Source organism: Phoenix dactylifera, chromosome 11, assembly GCF_051530095.1.
Source record: "Phoenix dactylifera cultivar Ajwa chromosome 11, Ajwa_hap1_PhDact_Kaust_v1.1, whole genome shotgun sequence".
In the NCBI taxonomy this organism is placed as follows: domain Eukaryota; kingdom Viridiplantae; phylum Streptophyta; class Magnoliopsida; order Arecales; family Arecaceae; genus Phoenix; species Phoenix dactylifera.
In genome coordinates, this window is record NC_143200.1 from 5,439,289 (window position 1) to 5,453,203 (window position 13,915).

Genomic DNA, 13,915 nt, shown 5'->3' on the forward strand with positions numbered 1-13,915 from the left:
TGGGCTAGCTAGGGTTTAATAGAGCCATACTCTACGGGGACGTTTGGATGGACGGTCGAGATCTTATCAATTAAAGTTGTTATTAGTATTTTAATTAAAAACTTTCTCTATTTCAATTTATACCAGCAAGTCGAGCATGTGCAATTAATGTTTAAGAAAAAATAGTAAAGATACTCGTGGAAACGCACGTATTGGAAGAAAAATTATAATTAAAAATTTAATATTCTTGACTTTTTTCTGGTGGGAATATTCTTGACTTAGTTACAAAAAAATTTCCAAATAATAAAATCATAAATCTTAGCAACAAAAATATTTATAAGATTTAAGAATAGGAATGATGAAAGAATAAGAATGGATTTTTTTTCCTTTCAATGCATTTCATATCTGTCTTTATTAATCAGTGGTCAAGCTTGTGGACTATTGTTTGCTTTTGTGAATTAAACAAGTCACTTCTAGCCAATTTCTTGTTCAAATCTTATAGGTAACATTTTAAATAAGTGCAAGATGATGGTAGCCAAGGCGAATGACATGGTGATCAAATGGAGGGATTAGAAGAAATAAATTATAAAATAGTTAGAGTTAATATGAATAGTTTTAGAACATAAAATTAAAATAGTTATAAAATATAGAATTATAGAAACGAAACATATAAAATTAAATTTTTGATGAAAATTTAACAAACTAATAAAATTATAGAGAAAACAAGAAGGAATAATCTATATCATCAATATGATAAATAAAAATTTTCTGATCATTAGCAATCTTAACAATGTTCTTCTGTCACCTAGTGTTGAGGCTGAGTTTTTAGCATCCAAAAACGTGATATTAGATCCTCAACATGATCTTTGATCTTATTATGAAAGTATCAAGAGCCTCCGACTGAGTTGGTCAGGCATATCTACCGTGAGGCAAACAATGCTGCAGATCGGATTACTTTCTTCGTGGCGGCGCATTTTGAAGAAATGCTTTAGACCGACCTGGTGGCTATGCCAATTACTTTTTGTGGTATTTATTGTCTGATTTTATGGGATGTATCCATACTAGATATGTATGAACCATCCATCTTATCTAAAAAAAAAGTATCAAGAGCCGTAGATTATGTGGTAATCATAATGATTAATTTTCTTAATTAAATCAGTATATTTTGAATGTTTAGGTCACCTAGGTTGCTCTTTTTTCGAGAGAAAGAGCAAGAGATCCGTTGAGTATGTCTTAAGTTTACATATTTTAGAAGGTTGAAATCACTTCTAGAAGGTTGACTTAGAATACTGGCTCAAGTTTACATCAACTTAGGACATTGGTTATATATCGGCCTAACTTGATTGTTGTAGGAATATCAATTCGAGTCTAAATTAATTTACTCTATTATATATTTTCCTTATAATCCCAAAGGAAGGGACCAATTGAGTGTCTTAAAGATCGGGCGTATTGGGGGCTAGTGTTTGTGAGATAATCTTGTACTCTGTAATCTTTAAGTTTTTTTTTCTTTTATAGTGGCACTTTTGCATTCTCTGCCTGTGGACGTAGGTCAATATACTGAGCCATAAAAATATTGTGTGTTTTTGTCTTTTTCTCCTTTTCCTTTCTTGTTTCATTATTCTCCTTACCTATCACAATAAGTGGAATCAGAGGCTCTGTCTTTCCAATTGAAATTTTGCAATGATGGCTGCAAAGTTCGACATCGAGAAGTTCAATGGCGCGAACAATTTTTAGTTTTTGGAAGATTAAGATGCAAGCCTTTTTGGTACAATCAGGGTTCTGAAAGGCATTCCTAAGGATGAAGCAATATGGTTTAAGGCATGGTTAGTTGCAAAAGGCTATACTCAAAAGGAGAGAGTGGACTTTCATGAAGTTTTCTCCATGTGAAGTGTAGCTCCATAAGTATTCTACTTGTCATGGTTTGTGCATTTAATTTAGAGCTTGAGCAGTATGATGTCAAAACTATCTTCTTGCATGGTGAGTTGGAAGAATAAATCTATATGTCACAACTAGAGAGGTTTCTTATTCCAAGTAAAGACAATTATGTTTGCCTACTAAAGAAATCTTTATATAGTCTAAAGCAATCATCTATGCAGTGGCACAGAAGATTTGATATTTTCATGGTTGATAATGGTTATATAGATATCATTATAATAGTCGTGTTTATTATAGAAAACTCTCAGATGATTCCTATGTGTATTTGTTGTTTTATGTTGATGATTTGATGATTGTAGCTAAGGATAAATCTGAAATCAATAGGTTGAAAGTTCAATTGAGTGGAGAATTTGAAATGAAAGATTTGGGTATGGTAAAGAAGATTTGAGGATGGAGATCCATAGAGATCGGCGAGCAGGTCAATTGTACTTGTCTCAAAAAATATACATAGAGAAGGTACTTGAAGGTTTTGGTATGGATAGATCCAAATCAGTAAGTACTCCTTTGCTAGCACACTTTAGATTATTAACTTCATTGACACTATAAACTAAGGAGAAGGTGGAGCACATGTCACATGTAGGGTGCAAATGGGTCAGGTCGAACTGGGTTATAAGTGACTTAGACCCAACCTAGTACCTTGTTCAAGTCATAATGTTGGACCTAGATCCAACCCAATAAAAGATCAAGTCAGATCAAGTCGGGTCCACGGCTATAATTTTTGACCCAATGGGTCATTTAGGTCGAGTTGGGTCCATGTATAATCCGGTCTCAACTCAAAAAATTTGAGTCTGGTTCGGGTCCGAGTTTGGTCATGCTATAATTCATAATAATGAAACACAAATCACTTCTTCAAGGTTGAACATTTTATCTGAAATTTCTTTCCACCAAGCTTACTGGTAGCAACTTTAATGTTGACATTCTTTTGGAACAATGGTAGCAACTTCTCAGTTTACCTATGATCAACTTGTGCATCCTTCAAAAAAAATTACACACTTGTTTTCATCCAAATTGTAGGTTTTTTGATCCCTATTACAAAACACCAACAGGCCATCGGCTAATATAAGTGGAGAAAATGTAGTATTCAACTATTATTGATTCTTTTAATCCTACTTCATTATAGTCACTTCAATATGTAAGACATAAGACCTCCAATCCTCAAGCCCTAAGAAAGTTCCCGTTAACACCAAAATCTATTCATGTATGCCACAGCAAACCTTGAAAGCTTTTCCTTTTAACCCAACAAATTGTTCACTTCTGCCCTATTTTTTGCGATAGGACAGCATGCACCAAAAGGGAACAAAACCCTTAAATTCCAAATCCATTAGATCCACCAAAGCATAAGCAGGCCATCCCCAAGTGAGCTTGCATCAACTAGCACAACCAACAAGAGGTCAATAATGATCAAGTTCTCTGCCCTGATGACCTTCTTGCCTGTGGGAGCAAAGTACAGGCATTGGCCATATGGCCAATCCTACCATTGTTGAAATATACCGATGAAGGTTTACAAATGTGGACTACTGCAAGAAGCCCTTGGTCTAGGCAAACAATTTCCAAAGGCATTTGACTCGTGGATGAGTTGTTCATAGTGAAAGCAATTATTGCAGCTGAGTAGCCAAAATATCTGCCTCGTCACCAAGTCCAACAATGCTTTCTTTAGTGTGAGCCCTCACCTGTCTACCTTTCTACCATTCTAAACTGATAAACATCTGACATAAGGCTGCTTTTTTTCTCCTCAAAAAGGCTATCAAGTACAACGTAGTTGGTAGCAAACTCTGGGACTCCTAGTCTCGAGATCTCTCCCCTGCATACCTACTCATCAGTGAAAGAACCCATGTATGGTTATAAATATATCTGGTGATGGTTTAGGCTATCTCCACTATTTGCTGCACCCTACGAATATTCATAATATCTATCAACATAAGATCGATACAATGTGCAACACATAGAGTTCAAAAAATATATGGTCGCCGCTCCATCAAGATCTCTCTGGAAACCTTATATTGTGGCCCATTATCAGTGATGACCTGCACGATATTTTCCTCTTTTGCTTGATCAATCACCACCTTCATCAATTTGAGAATATACGCGGCGTCGTGCATCTAATCAGAAGCATTAACCGACCTATAGAAGAAAGTCTTCATATCACAATTATCAGAAAGTTGATGTTCCGCCTAGTAGAAAGTCTTCGTATCACAGTATATCATAAATTCAAAAAAAAATATTTTCTACTTCAAAAATTGCTTTTGAATTATGTAAGATGTACTACTTATTTTTTATAATTTTTAGTATTATTTATATATTTTTAACTATTTTTAAAATTTAAAAATAATTTTTAAATATTATTATTTAAAAAAATTAATTTCAGCTCAGATCTATGTAGAGCCTAACAAGAGATGCTACATATATTTTTTTAGGCCCTTAGACATGCATTAAAGGCTGCTCATTTCTCAATTTTTTTCAAATTCAGACCTAAGCTACTATGTACATGATCGCATCAAAACTTGAATGAATGGATACCAAATTTTGTTGGAGAATAGTTTGCATATCTCTAAATACATTTCTGATTATATATATATATATTAATCCAAAAATATTTTATAAATTTTTAAAAATATATATAATCTAAAAATTAAAAATTTTTACGACATCATGTAGATCGTCCATAGATCTGCAATATATAATAAAATCAAGTCCAAATCAAAAATTTTGGCATGATGTTTTTTTATTTTATAATTTTTAAACTATTTTTTAAGCCAAAAAAATAAAAAAATGAGATAGGAGAGAGGAAGCATATTTTATTTAGGCTTCAATCTTCTTTATGAAGTGTTGAATCAGCGTGATTTTTGATCTGGTAGAAAGAGAGAAAGACGGAATAACTAGATGTCGCTTACTAATGTGTGCGAAAGAAAAAGTCTTCCCAACAACATTATAACAATACATAAAGGAAAAAAGGAGGGTCCATATTCAGAACTGGGTGGACTCGATGCAAACCAGATGGTTCGCTCTAAGTTCAAACAGAACCGGCTGGTTCTAGGCTGGTTCACACCGGTAAGGTCCAGTTCGGACTTTTTTATTCGATTCGGCACCGGTTCCGGCTGGTTCGGAGCTGAAACCGAATATGCAAGCCGAACCGACCCAATTTTCCAGCGGGTTGGCTTGGCCCGAGCCGAACCGGATGGTTCGGAGCCGAAACCGAATATGCAAGCCGAACCGACCCAATTTTCCAACGGGTTGGCTCGGCACGAGCCGAACCGGATGGTTCGGCAGTCCATAATTTGAAGAGTCTTTTGAAAAGCATGGACCCTAGTGTCCATCAATGGTTTTGTATTCCACTGCAATAAAATGTCCATAAGGAAGAGTAGAAAAATTCTTGACATAGTTAAGAGCATGTTAATAAGCAAGAGCTTATCAAAGGAACTAGAAGTCTAAGTCATGGTCCATGCCATTTACTTCATGAATAGAGATGCCCCACGAGAAGCCTACCAAAATTTGTGTATGGGAAATGAAATACCTTTTTGTTTACACTGTGTATCATGCCGCATGATGGCACCTGGGTGGCACATGCGCGTTCAGCCATGCGACAAGGATAGGGTATAATAATGATAATAGAACTACAACACTCTACTGGTAGCTAAGACCGAAGCAGCAGACGCTGTATCGGAGAGTTGACTAACTCAACTCAAAGGTACCTTAATATGGAACATCGTTCCATTAGCCAAATAAAGAGAAATGACCAAGGTGAGCTATAATGGGCCGGCCGAATGAAGGCTAGCTATAACAAACTTGAGGTTGATCAAGCAAGATTACAGAAATTTTCTATTAGTTCCCTAAACAATATGGGATCTGGTCATTATGACAATACGAGCAATGGAGGGTAGTTGGTGCTAGTTACTAGAACTGTTAGAAAAAGTAGAAGCTAGATGTGGGTTGTTATTGCTAGGAGTGGACGAATGCCTTATCATTTATCATTTTATATAAATAGTATAATGCAATATTAACTGAGACTTTTCTTCTGCCAATCAAACAACCAGTGTTTCTTTATTTTTATCTTTAGGTTATCCTTGCTTTAAACTTTTCAATTCTTGCTTTTAGTTTTCTACTAGGATTCTAGTTTATTGGTAGCAATGGTGTAACCCGTAGGCCGGATACACTCAACTTTTTCTCCTCTTCTTCTGAGTTGGTGTGATGATAGTGAAAGTCCTTGAAGATCATGGATCCATTCTACTATCACTATTTTCTTTCTACGTCTATGGCACGCTCGCTCGATCATCAGATGCAGGCCTGTTACAGATGAACACTTTCAAAAACATTAATGCCCGTGTGCCAGATCAAAGTAGCACCATATTAGATGACAAGAGTGTCAATTTTATCTTTACCCAGTATAATGCTCTATAACTTGTTTGACATCAAAAATATGCTTATCATGGACCAAGTTCATATTTGGTTGGTGAATCGGACAATGGATTCTAATCCAATTAATTCCAAATGTTGCCATGTTAATACCAATGGTTGATGATCTGCCTAAAATGTGAATAGAGTAATAGATATTACACCATGGTCAAATTCCACTAGTTTTGATAACCTGAACATCAATGCTAAAAAATCTTCACAAAAACTTGTATACCAATGATTTATTAAATTTTTGGTAAAATATACTAAAAATGATCACAAAAAATTTCTGATAATAATTAATTTTACCGGAAATTTATATTATCCAATGGTAAAGATGTGTTGATGATTCCCTATTTTGTTATAGTTGATGGAATGGGAGGGTTTTTTCCCCCGGTTATCCGCCCAATCCCACCTATACAACTCCTTTCTTTCCTAGAAATCTTATTTATTTTTTATTAATGGAGGCTAGCAATCCCTAAGCTTGGGCAAACGGAAATTCTCAACCCAGAACCCAAAACTTGAGGATGGATCCTCCTTGGAAAGCCGATCAGCAACATATATGCAGGGATTGAGCGACACACGAGAAAAATGTGCGGTCATCAAGGCTATATAGCCTCAAATTTGGTTCATGTCATATCCAGTAAATGGTAAAGATAATTATAGTTTCTTAACAACAAATTGATTCTTGATACTAAGTTTTATGATCATTTTATAATTATATTTTTGGAATCAAATGACGAACATGAGTAATGGGAGGTACCCACTTGGTGCTCTCTCTTGTGCTCTAAACCTAACTCCATCGCATATATATACATATATATATATATATATATATATATATATATATATATATATATGTATATCATGTTGGAAGTTAGTTGGTTTATTGATGTTGTATACGAATGCACAAGGACCACATAAAGGCAAGAGAGATGAGGAGAGATTCAATTGTTTTGAGTAGGACTGAAACTAGATTGGATACCAGCATATCCATATGTAGATTTGTTTTATCTGATGAATACAAATACATATTTGGATATTAGTTGGATGCAAAAATTTATATCTACATTTATTTTAAATTGATACAGATACAAATCAGATACTAGGAGTATGGATATAAATATGAATATAAGTTAGATACTTAAACTTTATGACCATAGAATTAAAGATATTACTAAGAAATGGTAAATCAAATAAATAGTATTTTAATATGGTTATATATTTTTCTTAAAAGTTAATGAGTTCTATATAAAATTAAATATTGTTACAAATAGAATCGGATATTTAGATACGGATCGGATAGTTTTTAATCTATATCTATATCATTTTTCTTTGACGGATATAGATACTAATGCGGATATTAGTCGGATGCTCAAATTTTTATCCATATGCAGATAGATTATGATAAGAAAATAGAGTCCACTTTTATCCCTAGTTTTGAGTGTATGTCCCCTCTTTTTTAAGCTCATATAGAGCCACCCATTAAAATCCAAATGTCATCAATTAAATGCAATGTCCATACGCTTCTCAATTGAAAATATACATTCAGACCTCAAGCAAGAGAGTAGATGACAATAGGCAGCGAGAGAGCATTATGGGACTTAACCGGGTCAAATTGAGCAAATCCTTCGTAAATGGTCTAAAAATTAGTGCAATAACCTGAAAGTAGCCCCCAAAATTAAGACCCAATCAATCCAAATCAAGGAGGCATCCAACGTGACCCAGGCCCAAGCTATGGGTCGGCTCAGGGTTTGCTTCCACAAGCCCTGACCCACTTCAATCTTAAAGTGCATAATACACAAATTGCCATGTTCAACATTAGTAACAATCACGTAGCATCTTGGATCGATAGACTACTAATTATGAGTTATGGCACATTATTGGTTCTAGCATCACCTAACATGGTAATGATAATAAGTCCACTCTATAGGTTCATGGGATGGACGAACTCAATCTTCTTGCCGGTCTAAAATGGGAATAATTTAATTCCTAGCAACTTTAATTCCAAAAAGAGAAGAGCATGACTCATGCTGCATTTTATTAATAAAGAATTTATTAACACCAAAGGATAATTAAAGACGACTACCATAGGTCAATCATATCTTATAATTGCTTTTTAGTCAAGAAAGAATTTGGTTTAAATTGCTCTAAACTATTGTTTAGGTATGCATGTTAATTATCATATATATAAGAATTAAACTACTATTAGTGTGGGTTTAATGTGAGCATGTGGACTAAGAACTCATTGTAGAAGTATCATTCATTAATTTTCAAATAATAAACTATTGACTCCCGAAACTTCCTCAAAGCTTAGCTCCACCAACCATGAGCATTTTAATATGAGTTTTGCTTAGAACAAGCTCTTTCGCATGTTTTGTGCTGTCAAAAAGCTATAGTAAGACTCCTTATCTTGTTGCATGACGTGTTGTGCTCCGAAAATAAAAAAAAGGATTAATTATGAAGTGAGGGGAACAAACTAATATGCTTTTAAACAAAAAGAATTTTGTAAAACAAAAAATGATCAACGTAAAGCACTCATTATTCGCCAATAAAAGCTCCCAGCCAAACCCATCTCCCACTCATCTCTCTCCCCTTCTTCTCCTCCTCCTCCTCTTACTTCACTATCATCATTATTGATAAAAATTGCATGGCTGTTGAGGTGGTACAAGAAGCTTAAAAGGTAGATCGAATGCATGGGAAGAGACCTCTTCCTCCTGATGATCCAGAAAAGAAAGAAGTCGTCCAAAGTTCTTCATCGTACATATCATCTCGTGCTGATGCTGAACTTTCTGCAATGGTATCAGCCCTTACGTATGTGATCAGCTCAAGCTACCAAGCAAGAAAAGGAGAAGGAGAAGGCAAAGGGAAAACTGCAGTGATCGAGGCCCAAAATCCGGTGGTGCCGGTGTTTGGTGCAAGGGAACTCTGTCAACCTTCTGAAGAGCATGGTTTAATAGCCTCTCACTGCACCACTTACTTATACTCGCCATTTAGTATAAATAGCCTTTTGATGAGGAAATACAAGTGATCTTATTAACTAGTTGTTTATTCTCTTTCTTCCTTTCTTTTGCGTGCGTGTGTTTTCTTGTTTTGCTGCAACATTTGTCTACTAGAAAAACACGTTACTATTGTTTTCTAGACCCTCAGTAATCGGTTAATATTCCCGATGCTTTTATAAGTATTGAGTTGATCCTTGATTTTGGCAGTTCGAAGCCTGGTGATAATGAATGAGATGTGAGGTAGACTTAAATACATGGATGCTTAATCAAGTCGGGTTAATTTGTGTTGATTTGTTCTTCTCTGGATGCTCTTGGGTGCCTCTCCTTTTCCTTTGGTTTGTTATTATTATTTCTGATTTGTGTCGCTTGGATTTTGTTCTGCTCTGAAGATTTCCATCCTTTTTCATTCTTATCTGCTTATATCCTCCTTGGATGATCAGGGTGCGCCTAACCTCTCTGAACCTTTTTCTTCTTTTCCTGTATTTTTTGCTCAGAAAAAAAAAGAACCATTGATTTTTGAACATGATGCGTCGGCATATTTATATCTATACGTGATAAATAAAAGGTATGGTCAAAGAAATTCTAAGGTACCCATAATTCTAATACTATAGTTTTGTCATGGCTTTCATTATCTATGTTCTTATTTTTGAGCTTCGTGGCTTTTGTTGTTTTATTCTTTTATGGTTTTTCTTTAAAAGAATAATTACCCGTCCAATTGGAAAAAAGAAGTAATTTTTTCAACTCATTTAATTCAAATCTCTCACAAAAAGTTAGAAAAAAAATAGAAGGATTGATCATAGTAGAGTTTAGATCCACTTTTCTTTCATTAATGAATAATAACTGAGATGCATAGACTCTATTTATACTAGAAAGATCAGCTCTTATATAATTCAGATTAAATTTCTCTTCTAGTTCAAATAAGATATAACATTTCTAAAATAGACATGCCCAATAAAAATAAATACAAAAAAGCTAATTAAATCCTATAAATTCTGATCTTTATATTGATTTTCCCTTCATTTGATCCACCTAATGCTTCTTAAATTCGAAGATGCATCCGATCAAAATCTTTTCTGAAAAGAGCAGTTTTGGTTTGATCAACCCATTTCAAAGCCTAAATAATGGAATTTGACCTTGATCGCTTGGTGCATCGCACTCTTCAAGGGATGGCACTACTTCATAGAGTTCAAAATATTACTTGATTTTTTTTTAAAAAAAAAGTCATTTCAATCAGACACCATATGGCTAGGTTATGGCCTTCAAAAGTTTGGTATGTGATTTAGCTTTACGATATGATAGATCTAGCCCCTAGATCATATCTAGTTGTTTCTATAATTGGTCCATATCGAGTCCGATAATTCATCTGAATCATCACTATAAGAAAATAGAAATTTATTGATGAGTTTAATAGTAACAAAATAAAGTTTGCCTCTAAAATTAGTTTGGACATATAGCAGTAGAATTAATTGCTTTGAAAAAAACTATGTATACTTTTAGTGGTAAAAAATATCTTTCAAAAATTTCTATTTATAGTGGCATTTTTTTATTGCAATAATTTTTAATATTAAAATATCAATATTATCAGTAAAGTTTTAGCAATAATGACTATAAATATTTTCTTTTGCCACTAGTCCAATGCTATAAATATCTAGAGACAATTTTATGACTTCTAACAGCTACTATTTTTTCCGCTAAAAACTTATATTTTTTTTAGTGAATTGCATGTTAGTGTTGCAGGATAGGAAAAATGATACACTAAATTGATGTCTTTAACTATATCAGCACCTTATAAACACAATAGCACCCCATTCTGCTCTCTCTCTCTCTCTCTCTCTCTCTCTCTCTCTCTCTCTCTCTCTCTCTCTCTCTCTCTAACTTGAAACAGTTTTGGTGAATGAAGGAACACAGAGAAGGAACTATAGAGGAGTGAGGCAAAGGCCCCGGGGAAAATGGGCAGCTGAGATAAGAGACCCAAAGAAGTCAAGCCGTGTTTGGCTAGGTACCTTTGATAGAGCTGAGGATGCAGCACTAGCCTACGATGAAGCAGCACTAAGGTTCAGAGGCTCCAAAGCTAAGCTCAACTTCCCTGAACGAGTCCAAGGCCGGACTGATCCAGGCTTCATAGCATCCAAAGACGTTTATCCTGAACCGGTCCCTAACCTCATAGTCCCCTCCTACCCTGATCTTATTCAATATGCACAACTTCTCCAGAGTAGTGCTGAGGATTTACAAAATGTGGCCTCTACACTATATATTAGAGACCCCTCCCTCTCAGGGACTTCTCAGATGCTACAAACTTCTACCTTAACATCCCCATCGATGTTCGATGAGTTCTTTTCACAATTTGGACCAAGCTCATCCTCTTTTTTGAGCTCATGGACTAAAGATGATCAGGGAGATGATAGTAAAGAAACTAGCCAACCAAGAGAGTGAAAACATCAATTTAGTTGGTGCAATGTGATAGTTCTAGGGATAAGAATTATGAGGAGAGGTTTATGTGCTTTCTTGAAGATTTTTGTGTTTTTCATGGATCTTCAATTTGGGTGATTCTTATGTTGTCTATTTGGTTTATTTGATTATTGACTAGATCCTTTATTTGGTTTTTCTTGAAAGTAGGGTTGGTAATAGGTCGGGTTGGGTTCACAAACTAGGTTTGGGTTAGAAAATCTTTACCGAATCCCTCTATTTTATTTGTACCCATATCCACCTACCAATTTATTTAACTTTCGATCACGGGCTATACATATAACCAAAAAATTAAGCAAAATAGTATTCAAAGATCATAGTCAGTAAAATCAAATTTAATTTCAATTATATCATCATAATTGTAGTAAACTGAGAAATTAAAGATACACGACAATTGTAGGCTAATTAAAATACATTCTTATAACCAAAAATCTCATGGCCCCCCTTGATCGATAATTTCTTTTAGAAAAGGGTGAAATGAACTGTATGAAAAAAATTAGTGAAATGTCACTTTTTTAAGGATGACAACGATGGTTGGCTCTTGACTGGATTGTCCCGGATGATCCATCAATTTATGGAGGTAAATTTAAATCCACCCATTTGGAGTTGTGTTGATTTCGGATTAACCTGGAGCTAACTCGTTTGCTAAAAAGACCCATCCAAATTCATTTATTTCTGGCGGATTCGAATCAGATTTAGCCATACTATCTTGAAAGCAATAAGGTCATGCATATGGCTTGCTCCAACTAAATCCACAATATTATTTCTTAATATGAATCATATGCCTTTTGTGTGTCTCTACGTAAGCTTATAATACGATATTCTATCACTATTTTAGAACAAAACAAATATGCCATCAGATGCATCTAGTTTTTTACTTTTCATTTTTAAAAGAAACCTTTGCATGTGAGTATTAGGTGAATTATGTTGTTGCTAAATATTTAATAACCACAATTGGTGGCTCGTATATTCTTATCACACTACAAGTAAAACTCCTGATATTATTTGCAAAAGCAAATAAAAAAGGCAAAAGGAAAAAGGAAAAAAAAACTCGGAAAGATAGAATCCATTAACATTTCTTCAGCCTCAAAGAATTTGAAAGCATTCCAGCTCTCCAACAAAGCAATACTTTAAAACAAGATAAGGAGTATGCTGCCAATTATTTGACCTAAATCTCATTGTTACACGCAACTTTGGTATTTTATTCAAAATATTACTTTTCATAATTTATATGCATATTATGTCATCATCGCACTTGATGATGATAACATGTTGCTCATACATATCTTGCTTATAAAAATCTTGTAGATTTTGTAATGTATTTCCAAACCATCCCATGGTTTGAAATTTTTTACGTGGTTAGGGGATGGGTGTTAGTGGAAAATCTATAAAAGTACAAAAATTATATCAAAAATTTGAAATATAGTTTTACAACAAAAAAATCAAGATGAGATAATGGGACATGACATGGCTAGGCACATCCCCAAGTACAAATATTGCTCTTTTTTAGCAATAGTCCTCAAGTATGCTTTCGATATACAACAAATACACACTATATATTAATACCTTCAAGCTCAACATCAGTACATGAAAATATGGAATGGTCCAATGGCTCCTTCAATTGCCCAAAATAAATATTCAAAATAATAAAAATGATGAAAAGAATAAAGCCATATTGGTTATTTAGAAGAAAAGCTAATACTCTCGCAAGATCAACAACAAGCAGTCAATACATATAGGGAAATCTTTATCTTATGGAAAAGACATGGACTTGAGCCCTTTATATAGAGTTTGGATCTATCAACCTCTATGTTTAAACATGATTCCTAGAAAACTTATGAAAATCAAAAATTTAAAAAACTCTTGAGATTTTTATCTGTTAATAGAAAACCAAAAAGTGAGATTTCTTACTATGTCAATATATATAAAGTCTATTTAGATTTTATCTTTTGATTCCTAAAACTAATTTACTTAGCAACAAACTAACAATGCCGGTCGTCACCTTCCTCTCTAAGCAGTCTCAAGTTTAAACAAGAGTGGTTTTGGAAAATCTCAAAAAATTATTCTATAGTACTGGCAAATTTGGCTTTCCTTTCACCACTTATAAAATGGGGATATGTAACTTTAGCATTATCTTGCTCCCC